The sequence below is a fragment of the Galeopterus variegatus genome, unplaced genomic scaffold (genome assembly GCF_000696425.1).
Source record: "Galeopterus variegatus unplaced genomic scaffold, G_variegatus-3.0.2 Scaffold5184, whole genome shotgun sequence".
NCBI classification, from domain to species: Eukaryota; Metazoa; Chordata; class Mammalia; order Dermoptera; family Cynocephalidae; genus Galeopterus; species Galeopterus variegatus.
The window spans coordinates 27,950-53,163 of NW_007731295.1; the positions used below are offsets into that span (position 1 = coordinate 27,950).

At 37.3% G+C, this 25,214-nt stretch overlaps 1 pseudogene; it reads left to right on the forward strand.

Annotated features, from left to right (window-relative positions):
* The first annotated feature begins 234 nt into the window (after positions 1-234).
* The window catches only part of LOC103604496, a 78,585-nt pseudogene continuing 53,605 nt past the window's right edge, over positions 235-25,214 (forward strand).

The window sequence follows — 25,214 nt, forward strand, 5'->3', positions numbered from 1 at the left end:
TGAGTGCCAGGAAGATGGGCTGTGCCCTGCTCATCTCTATGCTTACTCCCAGCTCTTCCACAATTCCAGGCACGTGCAAAGCCCACAGTAAATGCACATGTGTTGAATGAAAATAAAAAATTGTGAAGACATGTAACATGTTTGGAGAATGATGATGCAGTTGCTGAGCAGAAGTATGCACAGAAGGGTGGGGGGGTTGGGGGCAAGTAGGGGGCAGAACACACACAGACCGTGATGGGCTTTGAAGGCTGTGATAGTCAGTATGGAGTGTGCCACCGGGAAGGGAGCGTCACAGGGTCGTTCATGACAGATGGGCATAAGCAGATGTTGTTCAGGAAGGTGCATGGCTGCAGGTGGACTGGATGGGAGAGGAAAATGCCGAGGAGGCATCAGAAAGCTGCTGACTGGTCAGGTGAGGCGATCGAAGGACAAATGAAGTGAGAAGATGGTGGTATCCCCACTCTCGTATGTCGTTAATTCGACATAACAATTATCCACAGAACACAGTGCTCTTATGTGTGCTAAAATCAAAATAGCTTTATTTTGTATGTTTTCATTGCAAAATTCAGGATTCCTTCATTAAAGCTGGGTTTTTTCACCTTTAAAATGGGATCCCTCCCAACTTTACTGGTATCCTAAGCAGGTGTCTGGTAAGTCCAAATGAAGTGAGAAGATGGTGGTATCCCCACTCTCGTATGTCGTTAATTCGACATAACAGTTATCCACAGAACACAATGCTCTTATGTGTGCTAAAATCAAAATAGCTTTATTTTGTATGTTTTCATTGCAAAATTCAGGATTCCTTCATTAAAGCTGGGTTTCTTCACCTTTAAAATGGGATCCCTCCCAACTTTACTGGTATCCTAAGCAGGTGTCTGGTAAGTCTTGGGAGTGAAGGAGCGATGCTTTACTGAGTAAGGGCTGGTGAGGAAAACAGGAGCGGACGATTTGGGGAAACTTCTAGGCCAACACTTTTGGATTTTGGCACCAGATTGGTGTTAGCACAGACAGAGAGGAGAGAAGTCCTCTACCTCAGGTGATATACGGCATAGAGCTGGGGGCAGGAAGCTGATTGGGTACTATAGGAAGTATGAGTGGGAAGAGACTAATGGGTTCATTTTGGGATGAACGCAGTGCTGAGCAGTGTGATCTCAAAGAAGGGAATGGTCTCTGGGCATCAGCATGTTGAGGACATCAAAGTAACAGAAAAACTCAGAGGAGGGAGGGGAGAGAGAGAGAAAGGGTGGCCAGACTGAGCCCTAGGGCTCAACGTAGGGGTCAGTGCAACCCTCTGCATTATTGGAAATTTACTGTTAATTACTAAGTTCCAAGTAAATCTACCCCACTAATTCACAACTGGAATCTGTGTTTTCCCTCAGGCTTTGGAGAATAATATTAATCCCAACCAGCTTTCTGATAAAGTGGTTAATGAGCAATGGAGTGGTCACCAAGGAACCAGGAGAAGTCAATGGTCCTCTGCCTAAAATAATTGAGAATTGACAAAGTAGACACTTACATAAGAGTCTATTTTTTCAATACTAAGCCATTATTTAAAAAGAGGTTTACAAAGAGCTTATTACTTAGAGAATGATTTATGTATAATGTTAAGTTTAAAAAAGCAAGATATATATACAGTATTGTAAACACCGAACAAACAACTCAATAAAAAGGCAATTAAACAACAAAATACACAAATAGAGGAAAAAAAGAGATTTCCGTAAAATATTAACAGTGTTGGTGGAAATAGGGGTTGGTGATTTTTTTTTCTCCTCTACTTATACATTTCTGAGTTTTCCAATTGTTTTTATGGTGAGAACATGTTAATTCTTAAAAGATAAAAGTATAAACTGTATATCATAATGAAGGTAAAAACTAGTATTATCATGTGCCTTTTTTTCCCAGTTCTGCCATTAAAGGATACTGAGGACTGGGATTCCATCCAAATTAAATCCTGATTTAATTAAATGTAACAAGCACTTGTTGAATGCTTACCAGTAGCAGGGACTGAGATGGAAAACAGGAAAGAATAAAATAGTTTCTAAGGTAAGGAATGGAATGACTAATTAATCCTCAATAAACTCTTTTTTCCTGCTACCTAGTGGTGACTTAAACATCAACAAAACAGAAAGAAATTCAAAGTGTACTCATCAAGATTGGGAACACAGTGGTAAGTGGAAATAAAGTAGGGCTGAGGTTCAAGTGCTGGTGCTGCACCAATAGAATACCCTTGGGTACCTCTCTGAGGTCAGACTCACCCTGTGTCAATCAAGGAGGCTGTGCTAAGGGGATGACTCCAGGAGGCGACAAGAGTCCCAGCTTCCGCCACTTGCTGACCTGGGATATTGAAAATGGAGCTAGTAAGATCTACCTTGCAGGGTTGATATTGGAGTGTGGGGTGGAAAGATAGATAGATGGATAGAAAGAATAACCTGGAATAATATAACAACTTATCAGTAAATGGAAGCTTCTATTATCATAAATTCTGAAATTCTTTACAGTTCTTCAGTTCTATATTTTAAGCTCTGTGTCTGCAGTCAATGACAATGATGAAGATGATGATCAAGATGGCAATGTTAAGGGCCGGCCCATGGCTCACTTGGGAGAGTGTGGTGCTGACAACACCAAGTCAAGGGTTAAGATCCTCTTACTGGTCATCTTTAAAAAAAAAAAAAAGGTGGCAATGCTACACTTTAACAGCCCCTTTCTCTTGTCATCACTCCCTATTGACCATGGATCCTACAGAAGAGACACGGATCTGGTCACATAAAAGTTAGTCTCCAAGGAGGCCCTATGTTGTCCCTGTCTGTGTTGGACATATCTGGCTGCACATATCATCTCTTTCTCTCAATTTCCAACACTTAGTCTTAGTGTCTATTTTCTGATCGGAAACGTTGCCACAACCACATGGATTGCTGTGAGGAATAAATTCATTCACTTATTCATCCAATATTTATTGAGTGCCACATGCCAGGTATTGTTCAAGGTGCTGGGAATACAAGAATGGGAAGGAAAACAAAGGCCCCACACCTAGCACTCAGCAGACACATGAACATTAATTTCTCCACTTGTGTTTAATTTAATTGAAATAAGGTTGTGATGGAAATTCAAAGAGATTCTCGCTTCAGAGAATCTCATTGAGAAGAAGAAGAACCTCTCCAGAAAAACCAGTGTTGTCTCTTCAATGTTCCTTTAAAGAATTTTGTTTGAGAAGAAGAACCTCTCCAGAAAAACCAGTGTTGTCTCTTCAATGTTCCTTTAAAGAATTTTGAATGAAACATTGACTGTTACTAGCTCATTGTCCATGTGCTGGAGAGAAGCCACCATCCTTTCCTCCCTTCATGCTGGCCTTGAAAAGGGAGAGTCTGAGGGAGAGGGGACAATGCACTTTCTCTCTGACATACAAAGCCTCAGTCTTAACTTCCATGTTCCCCTCGGCACACTTCTGCACTGGCTCCATTACATGTCCTGACATGTAGAACCAAAGGAAACACGAAATGAAAATGAAACAAACGTTCCAACTGAGTCACCGTCTGTGTTTCTCCTTCATCACCAAAGCAATAAACTCCCACACGATTGAGGCTTGTTCTATTTAAGTTTTGAAACGTCATCTTTGTAATTAAAGCACACTATTATTGTTAAAGTAAACAATTGGAAAACATGTTCTTAGAAACATCTCTCTGATTCATAAATATTTGGATGGTGAAGTCACAGTGGTGGAATGCTAACCTTGCTAACATGCTGGTAATAAAGTTCAGTAGACACACATTACGCAGTGAAAAGCTAGCCTTAGTTTGCAGTGGAAAAGTGGGGTGGAAAATTGAGCAGTTACCTTGCAATAGTCGTTTGGAATAATCTAGGTTTAAAATATGTATACTCTTTTTCTAATGTAACTCACTTGGTTTGTGTTCATTAATTCCTTCAAGAAACATTTATTGAGTGCTTCTCTGCCCCTGTCCTTCCAGCTCACTGGGGCCACACGTGACAGGCACTTTACGTCCCAACCAGTGGGGGCCCTAATGGTTTCAGTTTCTCAAACCTTTCACATCCTACGTTTTTGCCTATGCTGGTGCCTCTGCATGGAATTTCCACCTCCTCTCCACCATCCAACCCTATCCACTTGGAAAGTTGCTATTTTATTTTATTTCGTTTTTCAAAATCCAGTCCCAAAGTCACTTCCTCGTGTAGGTAAATGTAATGTTGGTCACAACCTGGATTGGTTATGTAATTGGCTCATTACAAAATGAAAGTGTTCAGAAATTATTAAGAATTTCAAGCTGGTGACAGCAGAACATTAAGCCAAGCATAAGACAGTTTAAGGGTGGGACTGCACAGGTCTCACGCTCATGAAGCCAGCCCCAGTCACACCTTTTCTGTGTTCCCATAATGCTTAGCGGATCTTGTTTCTTGGCCATTCAACGTTTACCCTTCCAATTCAGACAGAGGTTGCCCAGTTTTCCTCTAGGAAAGCCACGCCCCTCACATGCTGCATCCATGTGCATTGGGTGACCGGGCAGAGCAAACCCACTCCAGGGGCCACCGTGATTGGTCCGGGAAGAGGCTCGGGACCCAATCAGAGCCAAGGAGCTGCGGGAGCACTGGGCTGGGGCTGCTGCAGACAGCTCGCTGGTCAGCCACGGAAGGCGAGGCCGCTGGGGTCTCCAGGGTCGCCGCAAGTAGCATAGAAAGAGCAGAGCCAAGAGGTGAGAAGCGCTGCATCAGGCTGGGCCGGCAGCCACTTTGGCATGAAATTTTCAGTTATGTGAGCCAGTAAATCCCCGCTTTTCGTTTAAGGCATTTCGAACTGGTTTTCTTGACACTTGCAAGCAAAAGAGTCCTAGGGGATACGCATCTATTCGGTCTCTATATACACATTTTTATGTGTATGTGTGTGCTACTGTTCTGTGAGCTCCCTGGGGACAGGAAGCCTATTTTGCTCATTTTACCATCCCCAGTGAGTGGGGTATTATTAAAATATCCTTTCATTAAAAAAAAAAAGAAAGAAAAGAAAAGAAAAGAAAAGAAAGGAAGTAAGGAAGTAAGTAAGGAAGGAAGGAAGGAAGGAAGGAAGGAAGGAAGGAAAAGAAAGAAGGAAGGAAGGAAGGAAGGAAGGAAGGAAGGAAGGAAGGAAGGAAGGAAGAAAGAAAGAAAGAAAGAAAGGAAAGAAAGAAAGAAAAAGAAAAGATAGGGTGATTGTGACAGTAGATGGCAAAACAAGAGCGGACAACTTCATCTCCATTGCCCCAGTTTTTGTCGTGAAATTTCACTGGTCTGTAGAATCGAGATGGCTGTGAGGCCCTGCCACCCTCCCATTTAGCTGAACACGTGCAAAGTCCAGGTGTCCGGGCAGCTCACCGGTGCTGGCAACCCTCTCTTCTTTTCCCTTAGGTGGGCCCCTGTGGGGGGCCCAATAGCTTCAGCCGGGAGGGCATATTCGCACCCCTTAGCTCCTACGCTTCTCCTACAACCCTAAGAAGAGATCAGGGCAGGGAGGGTTGCCTCCGATTTACATACGAAATTGATACAAGAGTCTGAGCAGTTTCGGCAAGCTCTAGAGTGGGGCTGTCGGACACCACAGCCACTCACTGCCACGTGTGGCCGTACAGCACTTAAAATGTGGCTAATCCAAATTGAGATGTGCTGTCATGGAAAAGACACACTGGATTTTAAAGTCTTAATATGAAAAGAAAAGAATGTAAAATCACCACCGTAATAGTTTTTACATTAATTACATGTCGAAATGATATTTTGAATATGTTGATATAAATAAAATATATTATCAAAATAAATCTCACCTGTTTATTTTTACTTTTATTAACGTGGCTACTAGAACATTAAACATTATGTATGAGGTTCACATTTGTGGCTCACATTTTATTTCCATTGGCTAGCTGTTCTGGAGTTTCCAGCATCCTGGCTCCTGCTCTGTTGCTATCTATAGACTCAAGCTCTCCTTTCCCCTCCTGCCACCCTCATCTGAGACTCTTCTGTCACACTGTCTCTGCTCTGTCTTCTCCCTCTTTGCTCCTTGGTCTTTCCTCCCTAATAAGGCAAAATGTATAAGAGGCAGAGTGATTTTTTAAATCTGCCACTTATAGGCCTCTGCTAATTTATAAGTGCACAGAATAAGCACAACACCAACTCTAAACTTTGTAAAATTGTCAGGTTTTTTCTATTGTTGTTGTTCATATTCTCTGAATATTTACTTTTTCAAAATAAGTTGTCTATATTTAATTTCAAAAGAAAAATAACAAACGCTGGCTGGGAAGTTACCATAGACTATATTCTAGTTCTTGTCAATCTTTCATCAAATTCATGAAGCATGGAGGCTGTCTGGGATGTGTCTTAGCCTCGTGCATTATTTCCCCAGCCTCCATCTGCAGGGTCTGCTGGCCAGCGGCTCTTTAGCCCTACCAAGCCTTAAACTAGAGGAAATAGAATTGAACTTCAGGAAGAGGTCAAGAATAGGCAGAAGGAAAACACACTTTCTGTGAGAGCTTAGAATTTAGAACAGGCTTCCAACACATATGGGTGAGGATTCCTTTCAGGTAGATCTGTGTGTCTCTGAGTGGGCACTCATCTGTAGGCAATTCAAGGACTAACTGGAAGTAGGGAGCTGTCTTGGGTGGAATCTGAGAGCTCAAGACCTCTGGAAGTGGCTATTCGGCATCACAGATTGAGCAGGGTCTTTGGGGGGGAGTTTTGAGGATCCACAGAACAGATAGAGGACAGCCCTAGAACTGAGAATGTGACTTATATAAATACCTATATAGAGAGACACAGATACATAGGTATGCTTATGATCACTTACAAAAGCTTAAGAACACTTACTTTTAAATACTATATTATCAACTGATAGATCAGGTTGGCAGCACCCAAACCCACTGATCTCTCTTAATACCCCTAGAAGTGGGACTACCAGACACCATGGGCCTTTTTCTGTGAAGTAATAGGAAGCACACAGCCCACCAAGGGAATTGAACCTGAATCTAATCCCGTCCCTAGATCTGACCACTGGTTTCCAGAAAATGTAGGGGACAGAGGAAATGGTTAAAGAACACTATCAGGATGCAATCAGTCAAATCCAAAATAAGGGAAATTCTACAGGACAAATTACTTCAATTCTTCAAAAAATAAGTGGCATAAAAAAAGGAAGAGGAATTATCATAGACTGAAGGAGCCAAATCCAAAATAAGGGAAATTCTACAGGACAAATTACCTCAATTCTTCAAAAAATAAGTGGCATAAAAAAAGGAAGAGGAATTATCATAGACTGAAGGAGACTTAAGAGACATACAACCAAATATAATGTGTGAACATTATTTGGATCTTGATTCAGTCAAACTAACTGTAAAATGACATTTAAAGAGACAATTTTGGAAATCTGAACATAGACTGGCTAATTAGATGATATTAGGAAATTATTGTTATGTTTATTAGGTATGCTGTGATTATTAACAGCCCTTAGTCTTACAAAGGAAGGAAATTCTGACACATGCTACAACATGGATAAACCTTGAAAAAATTATGCTAAGTGAAACAAATGAGACACAAGAGGACAAATACCGTATGATTCCACTTATATGAGGTATCTAGAATAGTCAAATTCAGAGACAGAAAGTAGAATAGTGGTTGCTAGAGGCTGGTTTGAGGGGAAATGGGGAATTATTGTTTAATGGGTACAGAGTTTTGGTTTAGGATGATGCAAATGTGCTGGAGAGGGATGGTGGTGATCTTTGCACAACAATATAAAGGTACTTAATTCTACTGAATTGTACACTTAAAAAAGGTTAAAATGGCAAATATTATGTTATGTATACTGTATCATACTTTTAGAAGAATTTTTTATCTGTTAGAGATAGGCCCTGACATGCCTGTGATTTGCTTTAAAATACTTCCATCCTACCCCACTTCCCAGAAAAAGGAATGTGGAAGGATAGATGAAATAAGACTGGCAAAATATTGATAACTGTTAAAGCTGGGTTATGGGTATATGAGGATTTATACGTGTATGTTTGAAAATTCCCATAATTAAAAAGTTTTAAAATGACTACTAATGCCCTACTATCAAGGATTAATGAATACAGCGCAAATCTGTCCACAAACATAATTGAGCCCAGCTGACTGGAACAGCACAAACAACTGACTGAGCGCAGGGCTGCGGAGAGGCTCTCCTACCTGCTGAATTCTCCACAACTAATCCATGGGCCACTGGTGTCCAAAGAGTGCTTACTTTTTCAAAACTGCATCCTAACCTTGCTAGAACACCCAATGTCCTTCTCAACCAGTTTAATGAGCTTCTGGATTATATATTTACCACAGGCATAAGCCAAGACAGTACTTTAGATTTTTTTTTTTCTTGCAATAGNCCTAACCTTGCTAGAACACCCAATGTCCTTCTCAACCAGTTTAATGAGCTTCTGGATTATATATTTACCACAGGCATAAGCCAAGACAGTACTTTAGATTTTTTTTTTTCTTGCAATAGTGTCCTGGTGAGAATTGCTGAATACAGTTAAGAAGCCTCTATTGAGCAACAGGAACATACAGGCTGCTGGGACCCCGTGCGAGGGGTCATCTCTGTCTAAGGAGCCTGGGAGACTGCACTAAGGAGGCTTCTTTAAAGAAAATGGGGTTCAAAGACATCCCTGAAGAAGATGGGGAAAAGCATTCCAAGTAGAGCAATTAAGACATGCAAAGGCATGGGAGCAAAAGGAAGTATGTCCCCATCCAGAAAGGGACAGTAGCCACATATCTGTGGTGCAGGGACGCATAAGGGAAGATGAGGCTGGGAGAGTTAGTTGGGGTCAGATGGTGTCTTGTATGTCTTGCTATGAATTTCATACTATGGACAAATGCAGAGACTACTAAAGGCCACATTCTCTGCAAAGCTGGACCCTGTCCCTTTCCCCTCTGACTAAGAAGTTTGACCAGGAGTAGAGATGATGAATGGAAATGTGTTAACCACTGCACAACCTGGGACATCTAGCTATGGGGTCCAAAGCCATGTGTTACATCCTGAATCTCAAATCCTCCTTTAAACCCAACTTTACAGATGTGGATAGGACCAGAGAAAGTAAGAGAGAACTGCTTAGGTAAAAGAAGATCCCAGACTAAAATTAGGGCTTTAAACAAGAAACCAGGTCCACCATAAAAAAGATATTTCTCACTTCCATGCAGTCTCTCCTCATTATCTAAGTGGTTAGTACATTTACCTTATAGCCAACCATAAGAGCAATGAAAATACATTATCCTGTCTTCTAATGCTGCTCATATCCAACGCTAACTTCCTAAGTCTTTCAACAAGAGACCCATTAGGCTTATATTGCCATTTAAAGAAGTGCCCGAGAAATGTACAATTTTGAACAAATAATCATGCATATTGCCTCTGTGAAATGAACATCTACAGTTAAGGCTTCTGTATTCCCATTGAATCCAACTTTTAGACATGTGCTTTTAAAATGCATATTCCCCTATTACATTTTTAAAATCAAAGTAATATACTCATAAGATAAAATAAATCAAATAGTATGGAAGTGTTTATAATGAAAATCAACAGTGCTTACCCCACCTTCATGCCACTTTCCAGAGGCCACTATCTTCAACTGCCTCTTTTAAAAATTATTTGGATGGTGAATTTCCTAATTCTAAGTAATATGCTTATGTGAATTAAAAAAAAAATTTCTTAGTTTAACACATTCTTTATTAACTCCCCTCTATAAAATAGGAGGATTTAGATTCCTGATTACCTCTCCCCATCTTTTTGATTTATAATTTGGTTCTTCTATTGGTTCCCTCTGTACACTCATATGATGTACATAACCCTCTATCTCTCCCTCCATCTACGAAGCGCCTTTTAACTCTTCACTACGTTAGTTGAGAACATTTGCATAGCTCCCTCCTTCCATCTCTCTCCCCTGCCCCCATTATCTGCTATTTGTACCTTTAATTTTGCATCAAGAATGAACAACATTTACAATCATCTCTGTCATCAAGTCAGGTCTTCCTTGCTTTGTGGGTAAATTGACTTTAAGGGTGGAGAGTTAAGAGACACAGTTTTCATTATCAAGACTATGTAGATTTGTATTATTGGGATGCCCAGGGGTGTGCTAGGACCATACTTCCTTCTCTACCTGGCCAAACTCACCACTCATGTGCCACTTAAAGAACAATGTGCCTAGCAAAAGCAGCCAAATGCATTCCGTCTTGTGACGCAGCTCAAATGCTCAAACTGATGCTATATTTCAGTTGGCTTCAAATTGAGACGATAATTTTCTTTTTAAAAATATAAATATATCTGCATATTCACAGAATAAAATCATATACATATATTACTTATGTTTTTGAAAAGGAAGTTATTGCCCAAGTATGAAGGCAACTAAAATATGGCATTGTCGTGAGCATTTGAAGGAGGGATTATATGGATGGCGGAGAAAGAGAGCAAAATCCAAGACGACCAGAGTTAGAAGTCAGTAGATAATGTCCAAAATGGAAAAATCGGGAAATTATCGGTATACTCACATTATGTATAAATTTAGAGAAGAAACAGCCAAAAAAATGGAAAGCCATTGCCTACAGGAGCGGCAGTCAGAAGTGGGGTTGCCTGGGCTGGGAGACTTGTCTTTTCATTGTGAGCCTTGCAGTATGGTTTGCCTTTTTAAACTTTGTACATATATTACTTTGGTACAAAGTGCAATTAAATTTAAAAAGAAAGCAAATGTCCTCCTCATCCCACTGCGAGATAATCAGTGTGACCCAATCTGACAGATGAGTGAAGCTACGACAAGAGGCTCTGAGGCTCTTTGTGTGGGGGTGAGTCTTGTCACCTAGTGTTGATGTGATTCTTTGTTGATAGACCCGAACATTATGAGTCTTTCCTCCTGGACCTGTTTCTAACTTCCCATGGTGGGGCCGGTGGGAATGTGCCTGGTGGGGATGTCTGTGAGCAGGGTGGGAGTTCAGAACCTGCAGCTTTACTTAACCCCTCATCTCCATGCAAGTCCACACCCCACCTGGAATCTTCTAGTCAGAAGCCTCTCAGGTTTCAATCTCTCCTTAAAAGAAGCACAGTGGAAGCTACTGAGGATGTTGCCCCCTCTTGATTTAGACTCAGGACTAGTCTCCCTGGTTTCAGCCTCACATTCCGCAGTAACTGGGCCCCCTGTGCTGAGCCTCACAGGGGTCTGCAGATGGGCCACCCCCCACCCGCCCCCACGCCTCCAGCAGGCAGCTCCCTTGGACTCCTGCTTTGCTATGTTAATTACCTGTGCCCAACCCCACGCTTTCCATCTCTATAATTCCATTGACATCTCTGTCTGCTATTATCTATCCTCTTGTCCTTTCTCTCTTTACAAGTTAATACTTTTTTTTTCTATCCTTTCAGTGTTATTTTTGAGGGACTTGGGGAGAAAGAGAGGAGCAATACACATGTGTATGGATGAGTGAATGAATGGTTAATGCTTCATTTTGACTGAAGTTGCAACCGACTTTAAAATGGAAAGACTAGATTTTATTTACCATTTTCTGTTCCCTGTTGTGAGTTCACATTCCACAGTATTTCCCTGTTAGCAATACTTTGTCCCTTGGCCAATGGCTGCTTCCCTGAGCCCAGCCTGCAGGCTTCTTGTGGGTCGCAATGCAGGTTGGTCACAAGAGGTCCAGGCTGGAGACTGTGGTTTATGTCATGTAAACCACCCCACGACAGCAACCCCAACTTCTGCAAAAGTCCATTTGCAAATCAGTTGTTTGGAATGCAAAACATATTTTCCCATAGAAACAATAGAATAAAGGAGTGTTTCAGTTCCCAGGTCAGCTTTCAACAGTTTGTTTCACACAGATAAATCTCATAGTTACAAATATTCTTTATTTGTTAACGTATTTATCTCCAAACATTTATTGAACATCAACTATGTGTAATACGAGCATTATATTATCAACATAAGATCCTATCAAACATAATCTTTTACATAGGTCACCTTCCTCAATTTTTAGCTTCCATTGTCTTTAACTCCCAAATGTTCACCTCATTCCCCAAACATAATCCCCCTTTTTCCTTCCTTCCCCCTAAGTCACTTGTCCCACCTTAAGAGAAAAAAAGCAAAGCTTGTGTCAGAGTCACTGAAAATGTTCATCTGTCAGAGGCCTCACTCCACCCAAAGGGCCCCTGTGCCCTGTGGAGGGTCCACCCCAGGGTCACCATGAAAAGTTGCTCATTGCGCTTTCCCCAGGGCACTGCAATGACATGGGTGAAATTGGGAATTAGATCTTCATCCCTTATCTTTTGGATTCCTAAGGCTTAGCACTGACATGAACAAAAAGCTGCTCTTTAAGGCTTAACCCCGACACCTGTTGCATATTTTTTGCCTTCCATAAAATTTAAAGGTGATTAGAGCATGTTGACAGCTCAGCACTTCACATGTCTATTCTCCTATATTCAGGTCTGGCTTACAGAGGATGCACTCACTCTGTCGTGGAGATTTTAAACTGTCACCAAACTGAGTTCTTTGGCACTTTCTCCAAGGTTATTCTGGGCAGGAATATCATCTGAGATGGCAAACTTATACTGATATAGCCATTCATTCGTTCATTCCTTCCCCCTTCTCAGGTTTAGGTCTTGTGGCAATGCCTGAATACTTGCCTGAAGTCACTCAGTCTCAGGTTAAAAAATGCTTCTCAATCTCTCTGCAGAAAGAGAAGTCAGGGGCTTTAATTACTTTAAAAGAAAAAAAAAAAAAAAAAAAAAGTAGGCATGCTTCAGGAGGAGGTTTCCGGAGTCCTCAGCTAAGGGGACAGATCTTTTTTCCTAAGCCTCTTTCAGGCATTTCATTTACTGACTCTCTTGTGACATGGAAACGGGTGAATCTCATGACCAGCATGTTTTTTCTCTAGTGCTAATGACTGTGACTAAAATAGTGCTTTGTGGGGAAGAGCCCACACAGCTCTCCTCTTGGAGAAGTTCTAAAGGCCACAGTGCTTTGCAAGGGTGCAATGGGTTTGAGAGCCACTTGTTGGTAAACCCAAGGGGCTTTAATTACTTTAAAAAAAAAAAAAAAAAAAAAAAAAGTAGGCATGCTTCAGGAGGAGGTTTCCGGAGTCCTCAGCTAAGGGGACAGATCTTTTTTCCTAAGCCTCTTTCAGGCATTTCATTTACTGACTCTCTTGTGACATGGAAACGGGTGAATCTCATGACCAGCATGTTTTTTCTCTAGTGCTAATGACTGTGACTAAAATAGTGCTTTGTGGGGAAGAGCCCACACAGCTCTCCTCTTGGAGAAGTTCTAAAGGCCACAGTGCTTTGCAAGGGTGCAATGGGTTTGAGAGCCACTTGTTGGTAAACCCAGTCTCTTTACATGCCTCACAATGTGTAAGTGAAAACGCATTAATACAAGCTCACTAATACAGAATTCATGGGAATTTGAGCAGAAGCTGGCCAGGTTTCTTCTAAGTGATGGTACAAAATAAAGGGTAACATATTAGGCAGGAAATGCCAAGGTCAAGGTTTTGGATCCCCATACTGGCCAGCCATCCCCCCTCCCCAAATCATATTAGGCAGGAAGGGTTGCCAGATAAAGAATACGATGCCCAGGTAAATGTGAATTTCAGATAAACGCCAAATAATTTTTAGCATAAATATGTCCCCATGCAATATTTGGGATATACTTATATTAAAAATTTCTTGGTTTTGTCTGACATTCACATTTACCTGGGCATCATGTATTTTAATTTGCTAAATCTGGCAGCTCTACAGGTGGGGGAAAGGGAGATGTTCCACTGGCTTAGGAGAACATTTGTACAGCTGGCCAGTGAGCTCAGTTGGTTAGAGCACGGTGTCATAACACCAAGGTCAAGGGTTCGGAGCACGATACTGGCCATGTGCAAAAAAAAAAAAAAAATCCCAGAACATTGTTTTCAGTAATCCCTCACACATTTCAGAAGCTCCATTTTACTCAGAAACCAACTGCTTTTCATAAATAGCTTTTTTACACTCATTAAAAGAGGACTCTACATACTGACCAGCTAAAAAAAAAAAAAAAAAGAGGACTCTAAATAACATTCTATTAGCTGAGTTCTAATGTCTATGTTCTAGAAAATAATAAAACTGTATTTCCTTAAGAATATGTATGTAGAGATCATGTATCTGGCAACTTCAAATATCAAAATCCTGCCAAGCTTTTATTGTATATGTGTGTAAGATATTTCATGCATATATATTAAGTATGCCTCTGGCTACTGAGTTATTGCTTTATGCTTTTAACTTATATGGTTTGCATTTTCATAGTATAGGCCGTATTTTGTTTATGTTGTTTATTTCTCTTCAAACCATTAATAATTATACCACAAAGTATAATCTTTATAGCAGTGCAAATATTTAAGAAACCACAAATGTTCTTAGCATTTTAAATTTAATAAAGCATGCTTCCATTGGCAAAAACAACAGCAACAACAAGAGAACAAAACTCCTACGATACTCATAAGAGATGCCACGGGTTTCATGCAGTATACTCAGCAGTGCTGAGCTTTTCCTTAGATACCTGCTCAAAACCAATTTTTCAAGTCATTGATCTGAGTTCTTGGTTTTTGGATTTTCTACTTTGCAAGAGCAGAGGGACACACACTGGGAAAGTGGCCAGGGTTTTCACTAGAGGTGTGCACACCAAAGCAGAGAGTAGTGTGAGGAAGAGCAGAAGCTCCACTGAGACACCCAACAAAGAACCCGAAAAGTGTCACAGTTCGGGGACATTTCCTTTAGGGACCTGCACACTGGGGTCAGCCCCTGTTGGCAGCACTGTGTTACTGAGATGTGTAATAATGGTGCACGGGCTCATGAAAAATTTAAATCATATTTAAGTCAAAAGTTTTGTCTTCCCATCCCTCTCTAGAGAGGGTACCATGGCATTTTAAAAGTATTATTATAGTATTGAGAATTCTAGACAAAGCCATAATTTTCTCAGAAAATTGGAACACTGCAAATGTGAGATAATTACTAGATTTTAATATGTTTGTCCTTAGTAGTGAAAACAGAGTGAAGAATGATTATCATATATTAGATACTAAACTGTAAATTGGGAAACAGCAGTGAAAAAGAGAGGATTCCTTCCCTAACAGAGCTCACAGTCTATGGAGAGGATACAGATAAGTAATTGTACTTGTCAGGATAGCCTAAATTACACTGTAGTGACAAACAGAAATCTGAAATCTAGAAATCTCAGTGCCCTAAACAATAAAGTATATTCCTCATTTACACCACTACGTATCGGCTGAGGGTCTACTCTGTTATTCTCACTCTGGAACCCAGGCTGACAGAGCAGCTGCCTTCTGGATAGAGCATCGCCATCCTACCACAGGATGTCCATTTTCCAGAAGAGGAATTCTGGGTTTAGGATGATTAGGTAACTTAGATAGGCAAGGGAAGGAGCTAACACTAAAACCAAAGTCTTTTAACTTTTGCATTAATGTTTCTTCCCTTCTATAGACACAAGTTGTGTTATGTACTAGGCTGACTGCTCTCCAGGGGGACTAGGAGTAAACAAAACCCCAGGTTAAACTCCAATGGCAGAGTCCTGCAGTTTTTGACATGTCAGCCATGCATCATCCATTCATTCAGCTTACCATGTTTTGGCTCTGTCTTGTGCACTGGGTATACAATGATGATCAAAATACTCATATACACAGTCCCTCTCCTTGTGGAGCTTGTGGTTTTACTATGGGGGAGGTACAAGGAATTGAGTTTCCCAAGCTTGGGAAGGGAGGCTGAAAAAACAGCTCCGGGGAGTTGCCTGGGGCTCTAGCTCTTAGAAGCTGCAGGCCTAGGGATACAGGAGGACACAGACACAGCCTGGTGACTGGAAGTGAGCCATGACTGAGTCTGCTGTGTCCCTATCAACACCGTTCTGCAATAACCCTGAAATACTACTAGAAACTGTGGTTCTGGATTGGGGAGCTGGAGGGCTGGGTGGGACCACTGCAATAGTGGGAGAACAGGGAGGAGAGAGCACAGAGAGAGGAAGAGAGAGAAAGAAAACAAAAACAAAACAAACATGACTTCCACCTGAAATGAGCCTGCAAACCCAAATTCCAAAATACATGAAGAAATCTAATGCTAAGAAAAACAGCCAACAAATAATCAGGACAGGATCTTATTCCAGATTGAAACTAATTTTATAGACCAGCTTAACAAGAATTTAGCATAAGTACACTTGAGGTGTCAAAAGAGATGAATAAAAGAAATTATAAGAAATTACAAAATAGGTAGAAATAAGACCAAGTGGTATAAGAGTCAACTAAAAAGCTCAGAAATGAATTATATAAACATTAAAATAAAAAATATGCTAGATGAGAAAATTTCTGACCTGGATAACGTTGAAGAGTGCACTAATGAAGTGGGAAGGGTGCTGAGGAACACACCCACCACACAGGCAAAGAAGAGGACGTGCAAGATACATGGAATTGATAGATACCAACCGTCATCTCATAGGAATTTTGAAAGAAGAGAAAGGAGGGAATGACAGTGAAGCAATATTTAAAGAGATAATTGCTGAGAATGTTCCAGAATTGAGGATTTCAAACCAAATGAACATTTAAAGAAGACTAAATTTATACCTAGACACATCGTAGCAAAATTGCAGAACACTAAGGACAAAGAGATAATCAAAAGTTAACAGATATTACCTAACACCTGTTAGAAAGACTATTATCAAAAAGACAAAAGATAACAAATTTTGGCAAGGATGTGAAGGAAGGGAACCCTTGTTGGTGGTGGGAATGTATTTTAGTACAGCCATTGTGGAAAACGGTATGGAGGTTCCTCAAAAAATTAAAAATAGAACTACCATATGATCCAGCAATCTCACTACTGGGTATATATCCAAAGGAAATGAAATCAACATGTTGAAGAGCTATTTGCACTCCAGTGTTTATTACAGCATTATTCACATTAGCCAAGATATGGAATCAACCCAAGAGTCCAGCAACAGATGAATGGATAAAGAAAATATGTTATATAGACACTATGAAATACTATTCAACCCTAAAAAAGCTGAAAATCCTGTCATTTGTGACAACATGGATGAACTGGAGGACATTATGTTAAGTGAAATAAGCCAGGCACAGAAAGACAAATATCACACGAGCTCATTCATATGTGGAATCTAAAAAAGTTGATCTCACATAGAGAGTAGAATGGTGGTTATCAGGGGCTGGGGCAGTTGGGGAGATATTGGTTAAAGGATACAAAATTTCAGTTAGACAGAAGAAATAAGTTCGAGAGATCCATTGCACAACGTGACTAGAGTTAATAACAATATATTGTATTCTCAAAAAATGCTAAGAGAATGGATATTAAGTGTTCTTACCAGAAAAATAACTATGTGAGGTAATATATATGTTAATTAGTTAGATTTAGTCATTCCACAATATATATATATATACTTCAAAAATTATGTTAGACACAATAAATGCATACAATTTTATCTGTCAATTAAAAAAAGGTAGCAGATAACAGATGGATTACCTACAAAAGAATAAAAATTAGTCTGACAGCAGCCTTCTCATAAACAACAATAGATTCTAGAAGATAATAAGGGTAATATGTTCAAAGTGCATAGGAAAAATAATTGTTGATCTAAAATTCTATACCCCTGACAAAGACATTTCAAACATCCAAAGACCAACCACAGACTGTCACTTAAAGAACTACTAAAGAATATTTTATTTTTATAGACATAATAAATACAGATTGTAAAAAAAATAATTTTTTTTTAATATTTAAAAAGGGTAAAACTACAACTGTAACAAAAATAAGATGGGAAACAGGATTCAACATGTAACTAAAGCATGCTGGGGTCCTTGTTGTGGTCAAGAGGACAATAGTGTTCTACTTTAAAAAAATATACTTGGTAAGAAAAAAATGAAAAACCAAACAAAAACAGGACAACAAATAAGTAGAGTGTTTAGCTTAAGAAACAGGTAAGAACAATAGAGAAACCTAAACTAGAAATAAGAAAAATAATAAATACAAGAGAAAATGAAAGAAATTGTATTTAGGGAAGATGAACAAAACAGAAAGTTGGTTTTTTGAAATGATTTATAGAAAAAGATAAACCTTGAGCACAACCTGATCAAGAAAGAGGAGAAAGTCACGAACAGAAAGTAGGAATAGAAAGAGACAGAAAAAGATACAGTGGAGATTTTAAAGTACATAAAAGAATACTATTAACATCTTTATTCTAATAAATATAGAAACAGATGAAATAGATAATTTTCAAGAAAACAATAAAAATTTGGTAATTTATTTAGATGAAACCAGAATAAAGCCTTAGCCACTACAGAAGTTAAATTGTTAATCAAAAGTCCTTCCATCTCCAAAGAAACCAGGCCTAAATTGCTTTACCAGATCTTCAAAAAACAGAAAACAGTTTTAGAGAATAAGAGGGAGGGCAAGGATTACCCAATTTATTTTTTGAGATATTAAAGCCAGACAAGGACAGTATAAGTAATGAAAACTATAACTTAACTTCACTTTTCATATAGATACAAAATTTTAAAGAGGATATCATGACCAAGCAGGATTTAATCTCAAGAATAAAAGTATAACTCAAGATTAGAAGACCTATCAAAATTAACAGATTAAAAAGAAAAGCCTTTTTTCTCTATATTTTATATTTTAAGTAAGTATCATCTCAGTAAGTGCAGAAAAGACATTTGACAGAATGCAGCATTCATTCATCATTAAAAATAATCTTAGCAAAACTAGGTATAGAAGGCAACTTTCTTTCACTGACAAAACTTTCTTTTTACATACCAAAACTCTACAAGCAAATATTATACTACCTGATGATAGTTTAGAGACATTTCCATAAAAGACAGGAATAACATAACAATACCAGTTATAAGCCTCTACTCAGCATAAAGGTCTTAACTGATGCAATATAAAAGAATGGAGATACAGAGATTGGAAAGAGAAAACCGTTCTTTTTTGCAGAAAATGTGATTGTCTACATAAAGAACTCAAGAGAATTTACAGATAAACTCTTAGAACTAAAAAGTGTCCAGAAAGAGTACTAGATACAAAAATTAAACAAAAATCAATATCATTTCTAATAGTAATAACCAAGTAGAAAATATAATAGAAAAAAAAAAGAATCCTACTCATCATAGTAACAGAAATTATGTGGTACTTAGGGATAAATTTGTTAAAAGGTATGCACGATCTATATGAAGAAAACTATAAAAGTCTTACTGAATAAAATAAAATAAGGGAAGACCTAAATATATGAAGAGAAATATCATGTTCATTGATTAAAGTACTCAAAACATAAAAATGTTAATCTCCATATTTATCTATAGATATGAGATTTTAATATTAAAAATCCCTCAAATGTGTATGTGTGTGCATGCAATTTTTAACAACCTAATTCCTAACTCATGTGAAAGGGCTGAGAAGGGGAAAAACAATTTTGAAGGAAAAGAAGAGAGTGTGTCAAAACTTGTCTTACTGGATATTTACACTTATTAAAAAGATTGTGGTGGTGTTGGCACAGGGAATAGATAATAGATAAATGGGACAGAACAGAAGCCCAGAAATAACCTATACACATGAGGAAACTCCATACATGACTGAAATAACATCACAAAGCAAAGGTGGGGGAGGAATTGTGAGACTGGGATAACAGGCTATCCATGTGGGAGAAAAATGAAATTAGATTCCTACTCATACCAACCATAAAAATTAAAGACCTAAATAAATGTGAAAAGGAAAATGTTGAGACTTTTAAAATATAGGAAAATACATTTATTATCACCAAGTAGAGAAAGATTTTTTGTACAAGATACAATCATACAAACAATAAAAAAGAGGAACATATTTAATTACATTAAGAAAAAAATTAATACACAAAAAAAGACATTATAAACAAAATGGAAATAAATTATAGAACCAAAGAAGGTATTTGCAATGTATATAAGCAAAAATGGGAGCTATTTTAAGAAGCAGAAATTATATAGCCTTAGCTCTTTGATCACAGGACAATACAACTAGCTATTAATAATAGAAACTGTAATGATTAATATGCTAATTATCCTGATTTGATCATCATACATTGTACACAGGTATTGATATTCAACTCTGTACCCCACGAATATGTATAATTGAATATGTTTCAATAAAAAAGAAATTAAAATGGAAATAATTAAAATATAAGAACAGAACAAAAATTAAACAAAACAAAAATTGAAGTATAAGAACATAGCAATTAGAAGATAATTAAAATAAGAGCCCACAACATCAAAAGTTATGAAATATGATCAAATCTGTACTGAAAGATAAAGTTACATCCTCATGGTTTTATTATTTTCAAGGAAAATAAAAATAAAAATATTCTACCAAAGGATTTATAAAAACTACAATGATAATAAAATCCCTAGGAAATCAGGAGCAAGAAAAGAGTAAAGGCAAAAACAAAACTAAATGAATTATAATATAAAAAAAGTATAGAATTAATTCAAGAGTTACTTTTTTTTAAAAAAAGCAATGAAATAAACACGTTTAGAGAAACTAAAGAAAACAAAAAAACCTGAAGATAATAAAATTAGAAAGAAAATGGAGGGATTTAGCACCAGATAAGGAGGATATATTTTAAGTAAAAGGTAATAGCAAAATCGTAAGTTATAAATTTGAAAACCTAGATAAAATGAATAGTATTCTGGAAATATATATATATTACCAAAATTAGAAGTATAAAACCTAATTACACCAATTACAACTCAAGAAACTGAAAAAAACAAAAGAGAAAAAGCTTTGCCTCCAGAAAATGTGTCTAGGCCTAGAAAACCTTATAGGAAAAAATCTTTCAACTCTTAAGGAATAGATATTCACTATGTTTCAATAATTATTTCAAAACATTGAAAAATATGGAAAGTTTATCAAGCTTACTTTACAGAGATAACTCTTATGAAAAACTTTGACAAAGTGATCTCATTAAAAGAAAACAATAAACCTATCTAAATTATGAACATAGAAAAGAAAATCCAAACATAGATAAGAGTGCCAAAAGACTAACCCGAGTAGGTTTTAACCTATCATAAAAAGGTTTTATGTTTTAATATTTGAAAAATCCGATAGTATAACATATCACGTCCACAGTAAAAGATAAAATCCAAGTGAGATTCTCAATAGATGCAGAAATGATATTAATATTCAACAGCTAGTCCTTATTAAAAAATAACTATAAATTTAAGAACTTTTTAACATAACAAAAAGTACTTATTTCCAACAGTTAAAATCATCCTTCAGAATAAAATATTAAGGCAATATTATTAAAATCAGGAACAAAACAGAGACATAGTTTATTGCCATTTCTTATTTAATTTTGATCTGGAAGTTCTGACCAATGAAATAGGGCAATTATAAAAATATGATGCATAAACACTGGAAAGTAGAAAAAATTCATAATTAATCATAGATGATTAATTACATTAATTACATGGAAACTCAGAAGAAAACTAAAAGTTATTAGAAACTAAAAATTATTAGAATTGGGATGAGTTCAAGAAAACTGTTAAATATAAAAAAGAGACACAAAAGCTAGTAGCTCTTTGATATAGAAATGTTCTATATAATTTTTATATCATACAGAAATTTTTACATAGGAATTTTCTATATAAAAAAATTATGTAGAAATGTCTATTTAGCTTTTCTATATAGAAATATTACCCAGTTAAAAAATGTAATTAAAAAAGATTAAATTACATTAGCAAAAAAATCAACAGTAATGACATTGGAAACCTCTATTAAATGCCTTGAAATAGCTTTAATGAGAATGTGAAAGAATCATATAATAAAAACTATATTATTGAGAAATGTAGAAAATTTAAATACTAAGTTCTATGGCAATGTTGTTAGTGTTTTGCAAATTAATTTGTATGCTCAATATAATTTTAATAGAAATCCCAATAGGATTCTTTTCAGTATTTCACAGAATCATCCTAATGTTCATTGTAAGAATAATTAGGTATGAACAGCAAAGAAAATGTTGAACATGAAGAGGATGGTGAGACAGTGGCCCTACCAGCTACTAAACAGTTTTTTTAAAAAACCCAAAAACCAATAAAACAGTGTGGAGCTAACAAAAGAACAAGTATATGAATGTATAAAATCAAGGTCACAGAATAGATATTCTGAGAGCACATTATATATGAGAACTGAATCTGCAAAGAAAGCATCACAAATCAGTAAAGAATAAAATTATTATTTAACAAATTACGGTGGGTTAATTATTTGGAAAAAAATTAATTTAGAGATTTACCTCAAATCATACTCAAAATAACTCCAGATGGATAAATAGATGTAGTTAGACGTTAAAAACATTAAAATCAAACAAAAAATAACTAGAAGCACATGAAAAAATGTTCAATAATTTTAATCATTAACGAAATGCAAATTAAAACTACAATAAGTTACCACTGAACATCCAACAAAATGACTAAAATAAAGAAGATTGACAACACCAAATGTTAGCAAGGACGTGGAGCAACTGGAATTCTCATGCATTGTTGGAAGGAGTGTAAAATGGAGCAACCATTTTGGAAAAAAGTGTGACAGTTTCTTACAAAACTACACATACATCTATCCTGTGACCCAGTAATTCCACCTGAAAGGAAAAACCCCAGCCCGAGCGCAAAATAAGACACACCAGGAGACAGGGACTCAATCAAAGTGTATAAGGCAGGCAAAGTGAACAAGCAAGCTGCCCTCTCGAAAGTGGGAGCAGCAGCAGGGAGAGTCGGGTGGGCATTTTATATCCAGTCAGGCTGAGCTGGACTGTTCCTTATATCCAGTTAGGCTGAGCTGGACTGTTCCTATTGGCTAAGAAGGAAGGGGAGGGAAGGAAACGGGGTTTAAGCTGAGCTGGGACCTTCTCATAGGCGGGCAAAATTGCACATGTGGGAAGGTGACATGGCAGCTAGGGGATTTTTCTGGGTGGGGGTTTTCTGGGAAACTTTCTCAGGCACCATTTTGCGTATCTCGGTCTTTAATGCCATTTTACTTTTCTGGCAGAGGGTATATTAGCCAACACCACCCATAGGTATTTAACCAAGAGAAATGAAAGCATATGTCTACAAAAGGACTTTTATAAGAATGTACATAGCTTCTTCATTCATAATGGCCCCAAAACTAGAAACAGCCCAAGTGTTCATCAATAGAGGAATCAGTAAACAAACTGTCATGTTTCACATAAAATGAAATCCTTCTTTTACCAACAAAAACACACCTGAAGCACACCAACACAGATGAATTTCAAAAACATTACGGTGAGTGAAAGAAACCTTACACAAAAGAGTTGATGCTGTATAATGCCATTTATATAAATATCTAAAACAGACAAAACTAATCTATGATGAAAAACTAAAACCTGTGGTTGCCTTGGGGTAGAGTGGGAGTGAGGTTTGACTGGAAAGAGACATTAAGGAACTTTCTGGGGTGATATTAATTTGTCTTTTTTAACACCTTTCATACACCATACAATTCACCCATCTATAGTGTACAATTAAGTGTTTTTTACTATATTCATACACATGTGCAATTATCACCTCAAAAAAGAAATCCATGCTCTTTCAATTTCTATATCTTGATAGGTGTGCACTTGTCATTTGTCAAAACTCACTGAATAATCCACTTAAGATTCGTGTATTTCACTATAAATATGTTAAATATGTAAATTTTACCTTTAGAGGGCTTTTTTTATTAGAAGAAAATATGAAATAATTATCAAAGTTCTATATGAGAAAGGTCTTTCTTCAGAAAGGAAAACATTGATAGGATTACTTTAAATCTTAAAAACCTGTGTGTCAAAAAATATATGAGTACAACCAACATTAAAGTGCAAATAACCAGCCAGAGAATGACTATTACTGAAAAAAATATCAGGCAAGGAGGTCTTTGTCTGTTTTATGTATGTATAAAACATTCTAAATCATTGCAAATATTAAGATACTAACACATGTATGGGCAAAGACTCTGAACAGAAAAGTCGTAAACAGAAAATAAAACTTGTTAATGAACATGGGGGAAATTTCTTCATGTTTATAGAAATTGAAATTAAAATGATCAAAAGCAATGGATACCAAGGCCCTATGATTCATATACTCTTTGATTTCTTTACCTTTCAGAAATATACTTATTCTCTTTTGAAAAAATATATTTAAAGTAAATAAGGAGGGCTATGTACTAAGATTTAGCTACAAGAATGTTTATTGAAGTACTATTTGTAATATTGACAAATCAGATATTACCCAAATGTCTAACATAGAGCATTAGTTAAATAAATTATAGTTCTAAGATAATAAATTAAGACTCCTGTAAAACCACTAAAAATAATGTTGTAGAAGAATACTTAATGATGTGGTAAGATATTTACAACTTGAGTTTGAAAATAAAGGCCAAAAAAATTCCTTGATCCAGCACTGCTAACCCCTCGGCACCTCCCTGCCATGGACACAGGGTTTCAGCGTCTGCGGACTTTCTCCCTTCCCTTCTCCCTATTTCCCTTGGCGATCTTTTCTATCTTTCACCTTGTTAAGAAGGAAACAGACTGGCATTAGAATTGGGAAAAAATAAAACACTTAAAATTTTTTTTAAAACAAAAAGGGTGCAAAACACTGTTTTGGCTAACTTTTTTTTTTTTAATTGGGAACCAATATATGTGACATGATTAAAAATTCAAACAGCCAAAAAGTGCATATGATGGAGAAAGTCTCTCTAGTCCTAGGCGTCTTACTCAGTTCCTTTATCTCCTCCCAGATGTACCTTTTAGACAGACATGTACCCAAAGCAACAATATGAAACACACACACACAAAACAGAAAGAGAAAAGAAGGAAGGAAGGGAAGGAAAGATAAAGGAAGAGGGGGGGAAGGAAGAAAGGGGGGAGGAAATAAAGAAAAGAGTACTATGGGAAAAAAAATAGAATGAGTTTATTTTATGAGGGTTCTACACAGATGATGTTTGTTTTGTGTTTTTTTTTTTTTGGCAGCTGGCTGGTACGGGGATCCAAACCCTCGAACTTAGTGCTATAACACTGCATTCTATCCAATTGAACTAACCGACCAGCCCTCTGGTGTTTATTTTAGAATATATGTTAAATACCTGGATCTTTCAGCAACCTGCTACTAACTTAATAACACTATTAAATTACCATTAAATTATTTATAAATATTTATAA